This window comes from Canis lupus, chromosome 36 (assembly GCF_011100685.1).
Source record: "Canis lupus familiaris isolate Mischka breed German Shepherd chromosome 36, alternate assembly UU_Cfam_GSD_1.0, whole genome shotgun sequence".
NCBI classification, from domain to species: Eukaryota; Metazoa; Chordata; class Mammalia; order Carnivora; family Canidae; genus Canis; species Canis lupus.
The window spans coordinates 3,006,935-3,019,002 of record NC_049257.1 but is presented as its reverse complement, the minus strand read 5'-3'; positions in this window follow the sequence as shown (position 1 = coordinate 3,019,002).

Below are 12,068 nucleotides of genomic sequence, written 5' to 3'. Positions count from 1 at the left end.
TTCACTGTGAAATATGTGTCTTAAGTTAATAAATGGTACTGTCATAACTGGCTACTCAACAGAAAAAATAAAGGTGGATCCCTACCTCACCACATATACAAAAATAAACTCCAGATGGATTAAAGATTTACATGTAAAGCAGAAAAACAATAACATGCTTGGAGTTAATAAATATAAGCTAAGGGTTGGAGAGCTCTATAACAAAGACAGGGAGACTACAAACTGTAAAAGACATATGTGACTTCATAAAGTTAAAATACACTTTTATTGGAAAAAAAAAAAACCAACAGTCTTTGAATGCTATGTTGAAAGGTGGAGGAGGGTCAATAAAGTATCCTTCAGACTGAGAAGGCACTTTGAGACTGAAAAACAAACCAAGACCCTCCATACGTTCACAGAGTTTTGTTCAGAGTAACTTACAGATGTGGGAGTGGGGTACGGGGTGGGGTGTGAGAGGCCTGAGGACAGACAATTCAGGTAGTTCACAGCTATTCCCCACCCCTGGCTAGACTTTAACCCACAGCTTTTATAGAGTGAGGGAATCACTGTGGTGAGGACAAAGGATAGTTACATAAAGTGGTGCCATTTGTGCACCAGTCATTTCTACTAGTTATCTAAAGTGGCATCTCCTGAGCGCACGGAAGGCGCCACTTCAGCAAAGATCAGAACAAGCCCTTGCACATTCCGGTCAGGGCATACATTAACCTCCAAGGGGCCTGGAACATGTGGCCCTGAGGCAGGTCATTAGGTGGGCATGAACAAGATGGAGGGCCAAAGATGGAGTCAGTATTGTCAACACTCCTACAGCATAAAAAAGATGATCTGATTCAGGTTAATTTTTTAAACCAACCAATTCCAATTTAAAAAAATGGGTGAAGGATAGAAATAGATAATCCAAACAGGAATTAATCCAAATGGTTAATAAATACGCTAGAAATGTTTAACATTCAAGCTGAAGAACCAATAAGCTATTACTGGCCTAGTATTAAAGAGTAGTAATAAGTACTTCTTGAGAAACATATTGTAACGGGTAGATATGCAAAGCATAGTTAGGGAAAACTAATAAAGTAAATAAGTACCCGTGATAAGAACAGCATGCATGGTGCAATGATATATATATTTCCATACATAAATATGTGTGGAAAAGTGATATATTGCAGAAATGGTCACCAAAATATTAGTTGCAGTTACCTCCCAACAGTGGGATTTCAGATATACTTAGCATTCCTCTTATACTTTTTGAATAAAGTTTTTTTAAATTTGTATAATGCTAAATCATTAATTGAAAGTTGTGACAAGAAAATTATAAAATTCAAAAACCATCCAAATACACACGCTTTTACTTTTTTCTTTCCTACTTTCATTTGTACTTCAAGCTTGGCTTGGCTTTATTTTAATGGGGGCGAGAGATTGGAAATGAGAAAACATGCTCACCAAGGAACCAGGGCGAATGAGTGTCCCCATATGAGAGTCAGGTAGAATGACATAATATAGCACTAGAAGCTTCCATTTCATCTCTTCTCATTCTTATTTAAGTAACCTTTGATATTTGGAGAAACGAAAGTGTACAGCCCCTTTTGCTCCTCTCTCTCCAGGGCCTGTATGCAAGTGCCAGAGTATTTATACCACGGGCAGCAAGAACAGCTCCTGCCCTCCTTCCCTCACTTTGGTTCCAAGAGAAGATAACTGAACGTAGGACATGTGAGTCTTTTTTCTTTTCTTTTCTTTTCTTTTCTTTTCTTTCTTTTCTTTTCTTTTCTTTTCTTTTCTTTTCTTTTCTTGTCATTTTATTGAAGATCCGTCCTCTTTGTTGCATTTCACATCGATGCCCCCCCCCCCCCCCCCCCCGGCTGCTCCACCCCAGTATCCTTCACAAGCTGCAATCTGACCTCACCATCTTTGGGCTTGCTCAGTCGCTTATAAAGCCGAGTTGTGACTGGGCACAATGTGGGCTACAATGTAAGCCTGTGTTGCTAATGACAAGTGGGATGGACAGCACGGAGAGACAAGAAGTGCTCTTTATTCCCATTTACATTACCGGAAAAATAGACATACATTGAACCAATGCCATGTTAAGTTTTTTAAGGCCATAAAAGTGTTTTGAATTCCTAGACATCCTACGAGTTTCAGTTTTATAAAATGTGCCATCTATTTTCTTTCTTTTCCCTCAAGTCATTTAGCATTACACATTTAGCCTGGCTCTTTCCCTTGTCTAGAGGCCAGGGAGGGTTCCCAGCATATGCTTATGCAAGAAAAGGGATGTTTGCCTTCTTTCCAACCTTGCCTCCGCAGTCTCGTCATGCAAAGCTGAGAAGCAGAAACACTCTACAGATCCTCCGGAACCTCCTGTGTGCAAATTCCGAAGGAGTTTAGAGTTCTGTGGGGTGTTGGAAGTACACGGAGAAGCAGGCAGCGTGCCCCCTCCCAAGCCAAGTGTTGCCCAGGGCAAATCCCTCTGGTCTCCGTGGATACCCTTCACTATGCCCAGAATGTGACCCCTGGCCTGTCTCAGCATGGCTGCACAGGACAGAAGCCCAGGCTTGCACCGGCCAGGACTGTGCTCGGGGATATCCCTGGTAAGCCAGGAGGCACGACGTTGGTCTTGGTCGGTACCCACGTATCGCCCTCGCCTTGCGTGCAAAGCTCCTTACTGGAAATAAAAGGATGAACAAGCCAAAGTCCCTGACGAGGAGGGCATGATTCTCTATCAGTGTAGCCAGAGAAATAATAAGACCATAGTGCATGATGATTGCTATAAGAGAGGTATAACCACGGTTTGGTGGAGTATGGGAAAGGGGTAATTTAGTTCTTCTTCCCGGGATAGGTAGTTGGGGAAAAGGAGAGAAGAGCTTTCGAGAGAGGTGGCACTGGAGCCAGGTTCTAAGACGCAGGGGTTTACGGGCAGAGAAGCAGAGTGAAGAGGGGTCGGAGCTGCAAGAACATCGCCCGCGGGGAGATCAGCCACCTGTCGGGGCGGGGCCCGAAGGTGCGGCCGGGCTTGGCAGGTGCTTGGAGTCGCGCCCGGCTCCGGGCTGTGGGAGGCCTCGCCCCATCAAAAGCCGTCATAGCTTCTTGGGAAGGAGCGGACAGAAGGAGAGTTTTAGAGATAAAGGAATGGCCGAGGGAGGGGGGGGGGATGCTGAGTTGCCGAGGCTGTCGGGAGGCCCAGAACTAGGAGGCAGCGGAGCTCCCCCGGGGGGGAATGGTGGCAGCCGAGCCGGCCCGGCTGGCGACGGCGGGGCAGGTGGGGAAAAGGGACGGAGATGGATGGACTTGGTGGCACCTGAGGCTGACCCGGGGTGAAGGCGGCGGGGCGGACCGCCAGGGCCTGGGAACGGCTGTGCTGACTCCTCCAGCTCGGCGCGACGCCCCCACGGTGTGCTCGGAGCCCGGGCACTTGGAGCCTCCTACTCGGAGTGACGGCAACTCTGACGACGCGCTCAGGAACCCTTCACCCTTCGGTGGTGCGCGCAATATTTACGACTGTTGGCATTTTGCATTACAATGAATAGGACTGTCTTCCGGAGAGCTGTCCCCTCGTGGGAAAATGGCAAGTCCGAGGGCCCGAGGGCGCGGAATTCCCAGGAGCAGACCCGAAGCAGCAGCGCACCCCGGGCCCGCGCCGCCAGCCCAGCCCCGGGTGCAGGCTCGCAGCAGGCGCGCACCTACGGCCACGTGCCAGGACGGACACGACAGGTAGGACCGGCACCGCGCCGGGCAGCGGGACACAGCTCGGACAACTGAATCCCTCCCCGCGCAGCAGCCTCTCGCCAAAGAACCCAATCATCCCCCGAACCAAACATCAGCCAGACCTTGTTCCTCGTTCCTATGTGCTTCATAGTCAGAAAAGACATCTGGATGGGACTGTATACAAATAAAAATGAGTAGAGATCCCTCCCAGAAGAAGAGCGTTAGGTCATAAGCCCTTGTATTTCCAGGAAAACCAAGTATGCTCTTTTATTAAGAAGCATAAATTCTTCGTATTTATGCATATTTATGCGTAAGGTCACCGTAGTTCTGCTTTCATTTCATCTGATGCTTGCTGCCACTTAACCATTTTTATTTTGGGGGGTATTTCTTGGGGAAATTAGGGTGAGTTCTGGCGGGTGGTGCTTAAGATTAGGCTTGTCATGCCTTGGGTGGGGCAGCCTGGGCCACTCTCACGCTCAGCTCTCTGAACCAAGGAGAACAACAGACACACGTGCAATCCCAGCTCCACCACCTACCACATTTGTGACCTTGAGCAAAGTCGCCCAATCTCTTTGTACCCCAACTTCCTCACGACAGCAGCGACAATCCCCAACCGCAGAGTTGTTATGAAGATAAGATGAGTTGATACACTAAAGCACTTAGACCAGGGCCTGACGCATATTAAGCCATAAGCCACCCCCGTTGCCCTTGGGACCAAGATCGGTGCTGCTCATTTATCCTGTCCTTTTCTCCCCTCTCTGGGCAGTATCATCAGGTGCCTTTAAATACAAAATAGGACTTTATAGACTTAGGATAATTATAGAATAAGTTATTAGCAATTCTTTTTCAAAAAGATAACCCCTCCCCCAAAGTTTAATTCGGTTCCTTGGTTGGAATTCCATCCTCTGGCTTCCGTCTGCGTGCACCATGCCCCTGCCCTCTGAGAAGGCAGGAAGTCAACATATAGGGGAGCACTTTAAAGCAGCCTGTATAAGAAAATAGAAAGTTCTGGTTGGCATTAGGGTTTTGAAACCCCATGGGGTGTGGCAGTTCCAGGACCCTGAGTGCCTGGAACATCTGAGCACTGCAGGCCTAAGCGGGGTGGGGCTGGGGTGGCGGGTGAGTGGGCTACAGCAGAACCGGAGGGGACCCGAATGAAGATCCATGGCAGCCCAGAGACAGCGCTTCCCGTAGCCTGTATTTTCCTCCCTGTCCCTTATTCCTTCCTGGCTCCTCTCAACTTCCTATTAACTTCCTTATTCACCACTGTAATTTTCGGAGTGTTTATAGAAAGGGAATATCCTTAAAACACATGAAAAAAGTATGAGATTTTGGTTTCTGTACCTGAGGAACAAGTGTCCTTGCCCAACTGTTTAAAAAAGCAATGATCTTTCTAAATTAAAAATCCTGAAACAAGGAGAAACTATACCAGCCACGTTGCCATATCACAGTGACAGCAAAAAATCCTTATTCTTTAGGTGTGAATTTCACATTTTTGTCTTACCATTCCCCAAATCCATGCACTTGAGAAGTACAATGACAGAAACTTTTTATAAGTCAAATTTGTATTGCCATTGGTTGATTTTGTACAGGGTATAGTTCTTTCACCCAGAGCTCCCTGGGGTTTTATTACAGGAAAATGAAGATGATGTCGACCCTGCGAAGAATTACAAATGTTTGAGGCAGCAGGAGCAGGGTCTGAGCTCATGCCTGAGATGCAGGTGTTCAGAGTTCCAATTCCATCCTTCTCGAGGCTTGCTGAGTGCCCGTGGGCAAGTCACTTAACCTCCCTTCGCCTCTCTTCCCTCACCGCTAAGGCGAAGATATTATTAATGTTCAGTTCCCTCACGGGGTGGCAAGTAGATTAAGTAATTAGAAAACTAGAGTCTATTCCTATGTGATGCTTTAGGAGAGGAGAATTTAACCAGATGATTCTTAAGTATGTCAGAAAACAAAAACAACAAAGAAAAGAGAGTGAGAGCTCACAGACTAGAAATGTAGTTAGCAGTACAAAAGATCGATGCAGACTACCTCTTCACTGTACCTAAGCAGGGAAAAAAAAATATTTAAGGACTCGTTATATTCAAATAAAAGTCCTACTCCTCTCTCTCTCTCACCTTCTCTCTCTCTCCCTCTCTCTCTCACACACACGCACACGTACACACACACAAGGTACCCTTCCCTCTTCCTCATTTATTTTTATTTTAAAGTATTTCACTTATGTGGTCTCAAAATAGGAATCTTCCAAAAAAAATCATCAGCCTTAAAACAATGTTTGAAATAATTAGGTTACAATTCTGAAGCTCTCTAATGTGGCCATAGTTCTATAACTATCTGTGCATTCCATGTATGGTCCTATTAAATGTACCAGGCACCAATGTTGCCGGCTGTCAAGAAGCAAAATGAAAAATAGTTTTAATAGCTGCTCTTTGACCTGTTTTATATTTTATGTCAATTATAACAGCACACAACCATGCATAATTATGAAGCATAGATGCATTAAAATGTACACATAATTTGTGTTCTTATGGCAACCATTGCATTAGGCTCTAGAAAACAAACCTATTGTTATAAGTCATTTACACATTAATATATTAGTATTAAATATCGAAGACAGATTTGTCTATCCATCTGTTTTGAATCATTGTAAGTAAATATATCTTTTTGGAGGGGTGGACAAAATCTCTACATAAATGCACTGTAGGTGCCATCTGCAACATATATTATAATACAGAGTTTAGCACCATCGTGCATAGCAACTCCAGCAAAGACAGTGCCATGTGATTGTCATTTGAATGTCATTTTTAAAAAATGATCTGGTATATGGACAGAAGGAGGAAATTTTTTTCTGGCACTGCCATAAAAATTCCTTCATTTGACTATCCTGTGGTTTTTGGATTTCTTTCTTAAAAGCTTACATTCCTCCAAGGATAAGAGGAAAATAATTATTTTAATGCTGGGTAAATGAACAAAAAAGTGTGTTTTCTCCATAGCAAGATCATTAAAATATCGGGGAAATTTTGCTTTAAAATATCTAATGTATGGGTAGCCCGGGTGGCTCAGTAGTTTGGTGCCTGCTTTTGGCCCAGGGTGTGATCCTGGAGACCTGGGATCGAGTCCTGCATCGGGCTCCCTGCAGGAAGCCTGCTTCTCCCTCTGCCTGTGTGTCTGCCTCTCTCTGTCTCTCATGAATAAATAAATAAAAATCTTTAAAAAAAAATATCTGATGCATCTGAACAGTGACCCCGAGAAGCAAATGACCAAACCAGAAAATGACCTTTCCACGCTACAGATGGAAGAAACCAGGGATTTTTCAAAAACAGTTACATAACTCCAATTATAACTTTTCAGCATTCCCATGATTTTATGTATATATATAGGAGGTTGCTAGGCTGGAGGGCATAGGAGGGCGATGCCAAGTGAGAAACAGAAATCAGATTTCCTGAAGCTGAGTTTTTCCACTTAATATATTGATGCTCATAAATTTGGAGGAAGCACAGCTACTATCCTATCAGTTTTAACCCTTTTTTCCTAGTTCTGAGCAATTGCTTTAGAGAGCCATCCCACCTTCCCCCCTCTCAAAGTTAGGTCTGGACTAGAGAAGGAAAACTCAAAGAACAAGGTTGAAAGGTGAGAGGGGGGTTAGTAACTGTTTCCCCTAAGTCCTGACTGAAAGGAACCACTATTTGGATTTCTACTGAATTCCTGTTAAGGGATTGCATTGTTTTCATATGAGGAACCAGGGAGAACTAAAAATATTTTAAATACACATTTTTCTTAAATTTCATCTGAGGTGTTTCACTTCTATGTTTTCTGTTTCTTTTGTTAGAGGTCAGTAAATATAGGTGTTAAGAATTTTTACTCCATTTCCACATAACTGGACTTTGAGTTCTGAAGCTTCTAGGGTGATCGCGATCTGCAGTGACTACTTATTCATCCATATGTCAAGCCATTTATAGGAGTTACCTCATCACCAGGGTATCACCCAGATATTTTTTAAGCTTTAATTTGTTTCAACTCTGAGAATTACTGATTTTCTCCAGGATCTTGAAAATATTAGTCTCTAAGTATAACATTGCTATCTATAAATAGTCACATCAAATTCAAATGTCTGAAAGGGAACTGGAACTATCTGGATTCTATGGACTTTTTTTTTTTTTAACCTTTGTGACAGTATTGAAAGAAAAATTGCTCTGTAGCAATAAAGCTGGTTCCTGTTACTGAAGATTAGCCAGATAAAAAGAAAGACACTTTCTGAGGGGAAAGAGGTACTGATGTAAGGGACATGGAAACAAAGGGAGAATGAAAGCACTGGGGATGGAAAGCAAGAGGGAGCCCAGCAGTTGAAGAGCAGGGCAGAATGAGGAAGCTTCTAGAGAAGCCCGATCCAAGGTTTCCAGAAGGAGCTGCCAAATTTCAGACAGCGGACCTACAAACACACTGGAATTCATGTTTCAGACTTGCAGCACTGAAAACCTTTCGGGAGAGTTGTGGAGCATGTCACGGGGTTACCCACGAGGCTGTTTTCCGAGGCCCAGAAGGCACTGTGGGGAGGCTGGAGATGAAGAAAGGAAGGCGAGCACACGGCCAAACGAAGCAGGAGGACGTGCTCTCCTTTTGGAATGTTAAGTGTTAAGCTCTTTTAATTTAACATCGTATGCCTTTCAAGTTTTAAATGTTGAAAGATCCCCAATTATTTTTAAAAGTGGAAAAAATGGTTAGTTCTTTATGGGGCAAACCAGGGAACATTTTCTTCAGGATAAAAATAATACAATCAATTCTAGATTGTTCACCCATTGTTTTTGGCACTATTTCCTCAAATCCATGTTCACGGCATCTAATTCATGTTTGTTTAACCCACAAAAACATTTGACAACAATCTCTTGTGATTTGTTCACCCCTATCTACTCAGCGTTTAAGCTTTTCACAAATTATTATTAGTGATTTATTTTACCCCTTTAAATTCTTAGGGAAATGGGTCTTTTGCCTTCTATACCCGTATGTGTCATGTGCTGGTTTGACAACACAATCTCACTGACTTCCAAGGTGGTTCCGTATTTCTACACTTAATTATCCATCCCAATTAAGTTTTCAAAATAGCATTCTTTTACATGCCAGTTACAAAACTGACTATAAAGAAAATATACATTTTGGTGGATAGTATTTCAGGCTACACTGTTTGAATTGATGGAACCTCTTTACCATTATATTTATGAATCTGCAATTTTTCTCCAGGTTGTCTTCTTATCACGACTTCTTTATCCTTAATCATCCCTACCCTTACTCCTCAAGAAATGAGACAAAGCAACTTCAGTTGAAATACGAATCCCTTGCTTGTCACAAATGCCAATCCAAGTATTGTTTTATCAATCTCTGTTTGATTCCTTTTATATCCCAAGGAAATTCTTCAATGAAGAAATCCTGTTTAAAAATTTATTAATTGCTGTATCTATGGAGAAGCCACCAATCTGACCTACCTATTCAATATACCAGAGCAGGGCTAACAAGCAATACTTACACATTTGGCAGGACTCACGATGTGGCTCCCCCCCTTTGATCTTATAAGGAGGCCAACGGTAATGGCAATGGTCCTAGGTTCCACACTGGGGGAGGCACAGTTGGCGTAGTTGTCCATACGCCTGGTGCTAACCTTTCGGTTGGGACCCACCGTGAGCCACTATCACAAGGACGGGGCCAGGGGTCCAGCACATAGCATACAGCGGCACGTCCCAGGACTTCAAGCTGGGGGATGGGAGACTGGTGCAGCATTGTAATACATATCCTGATTTAATTAAAGAATAGTTATAATACAGCTCCAGATGGGAACAAAAGTGACAAGTAAGATTTGGGCAAGAGATATTTCATCCTATCTTTAAATATTCTTTAAGGTTTACATAAGCCCCCAGGGGCTTTTTTATTTGGCAAAGAGAAACTTTTGTAAAACTTGAAATTTAGCCTTCAAATTATTTTAAACTTGATCATAGAAACAGTACGTGCATTGGTATATAAGTTGTGTAAGCAATTTCCTATGTATTTTAAAGTTTACTTGATGGAAGGCTGAATGTCCATGTCAAGTCTGCACCTAGAGGGACGCCTGGGTGGCTTCGCGGTTGAGCGTCTGCCTCTGGCTCAGGGCGTGAACCCGGGGTCCCAGGACCGAGTCCCGCATCGGGCTCCCCGCAGGGAGCCTGCTTCTCCCTCTGCCTGTGTCTCTGCCTCTCTCTGTGTGTCTCTCATGAATAAATAAAAATAAAATCTAAAACAAAACAAAAGTCTGCACTTCGATCTGATGGTATCTCTACACCCAATGTGGGGCTTGAACTCAAGACCCCAAGATCAAGAGTCACCTCTCCTGACTGAGCCATCAAGATGCCCCAGATCTGATGATATATTTTCAATGACAAGGCCTCCTTGGCCTAATGACTTAAGTATTGAGATTATTCTTTTAGGGAAATCTATCTAGTCCTTGAGTAGAAACATCATGGAGCATGCAGGAGCTTTAGCTTTCAAAGATATCATAACCAAAAACATTTATCGAGTGCCCCTACGTGTCAAAACCATTGAGAATCAGAATATTAACCCACCAGTAACGTTATTGAGCTTTATACTGATGAAGTATTCCACTTAGTTGCCTGTCTCAAAGAAGAAAAAAGAGAGACTCAAACTGGTTTAAGCAGAGACTTTCTGGTTATGAGTTTTGTGATCTTATAAAGGTTGAACTACCCAAGATTGGCATAAGAATAACATGGCCCTTATTCAACGGTGATATGCAGAACAGGCAAAGAAAATTACACCACACCTCTGTATCCCCGAACCCCCAAAGGGTCGGGAAAACAGAGCAGGCCTTGTCTTACACACATGCTAAAAATTAGGCTACTAAACTACACGTGTTGATAACATTCAGTGAATCCAGTATAAGTAAATATTTGTTATGGGGCCTATTTGGTAAGAATGAAAAAGACTTATTCATTTCATTCTGGACCCTCCCTTGCATTTAAACAGAAAACCAAACTGATAAAAGCCCAACATTGGGTCCTAGACCAGCAGACTGCTCCAGGAAAAAAAAAAAAAAAAGCACCAGCTATTGTAAGTCAGACCAAGTTAGAGCCCACGAGTCGGGTCGCAGCCGGGCTGATCAAAGCCTTGCTGGCAGGTGGGAGCTTCCGCGACAGGCTGCAGGACGGGTTTCATTCTGTGACTTGGTGGCCGGCCCGTGAGCTACCACGGGAGTCCCTTCCCCTAATCCATACTGTTCAATTGTCACGAAAGCTTGTAAACAGGAGCCTCCATCAGTTACCTCAGAGTGGTTTGAACAAACTAACATCATAACAAGAGTGTTTATGGAAAAATGCTTAAGCACTGAAGCAGAAAGGGCTTAGCACTGATCAGACCTCTCTTCCACCTTTATTCTTCACTGTTCACATTGAAATGCAAATATCAGCGCAGGGTTTCCACCGGCGTGCCACTCACAAATTGAAAAGCAGTTTTTATCTATGCAAATGTAAGCATGGTAATTGAAGTTAATCAATCAATGCTAGCTTTCACTAAAACCTTGAACATGATTGAATAAAGTAATTATCATTCAGCAGAAAATGATGAAGTTGTAGACAGCATGAACCTTATTAAAGGAGGATTTTGAGTCACAATGGCTTAATTTAGCTAACAGCCCAGCCTCAGCCCAAGCGACATACTACTCTTGCTGCCTAGAATTGTTTTATGATTGAAAAACAACAACAACAACAATCATGAGGGTGGGGGAAGGTGGAGGTAAAAGGAAAGCCTGGGTGGGTGGGGGGTGGGGGGTTATTATTATTTTTATAGTGCTGGATTACTAAAAAGTACTTGTCACGTTAGGAAAGAGAAGCCATAATTCACATTAAAAAAAAAAAAAAGAAACAACAACTCTAAACGGATAAGTGACTAAAGATTACTATGACATTTGTGATGCGGCCGATAGCAACAGCAGGCTCCCCATGCTATCGTGATACTCTCAGCATAGGCGGAGGAAATAAAGTGAGCATCTCCGAAGTCTCTGCAAGAGTAACCTATTAAGATGCTGCAAATCGAATGTTAAACTCTTAAAAGTATTACTTCAAACATAATTTGTATTTTGTATTGATTTACAGCAGTTTCAATAACAGAACATATGCTGCACGTTGCACAGCCTTTCAAATACTTCATTTTTCTGGAGTGCCGTGTATTCAGTCGCCTGCCTTGGTTTATAAAAACAGTCTACCAGAAAGCGTTCTAATATTCATTCCAAGGTCCTTTTTTCCTGGTTTCTTTCCGCTCTTATCTGTTCTCACTTATGATTTAAATGTGTTTAAGGCTTTAAAAACCAGATTATTCTATTTAAGCCAGAGTTGAATGCTATTGTT